We start from the raw sequence: 284 nt of genomic DNA on the forward strand, positions 1-284 counted from the left end.
GTTCTAAAAAATTTGTTGATTTGGGTTACAAATAAATTTTTGTACAAAAAATATAATTATTTCAGTTTTTGTTCAAAATAATTCATTTTTATTACAAACGAATTCATTTATTTGGTTGAAATTTTAACTACTTCTTTTTGCTTTTGAAAATTTATCTTGTTAACTTTAAGGAAATCACTAATTGTTAGCAAAAGTAGCTTTGAAATTAATTTTTTTTTACAGTAATCTGCAAGCAGAACTAATATTCAGAAAAATGAATATCTTTATGGGAATTTTTGTCATCA

This window comes from Belonocnema kinseyi, chromosome 9 (assembly GCF_010883055.1).
Source record: "Belonocnema kinseyi isolate 2016_QV_RU_SX_M_011 chromosome 9, B_treatae_v1, whole genome shotgun sequence".
NCBI classification, from domain to species: Eukaryota; Metazoa; Arthropoda; class Insecta; order Hymenoptera; family Cynipidae; genus Belonocnema; species Belonocnema kinseyi.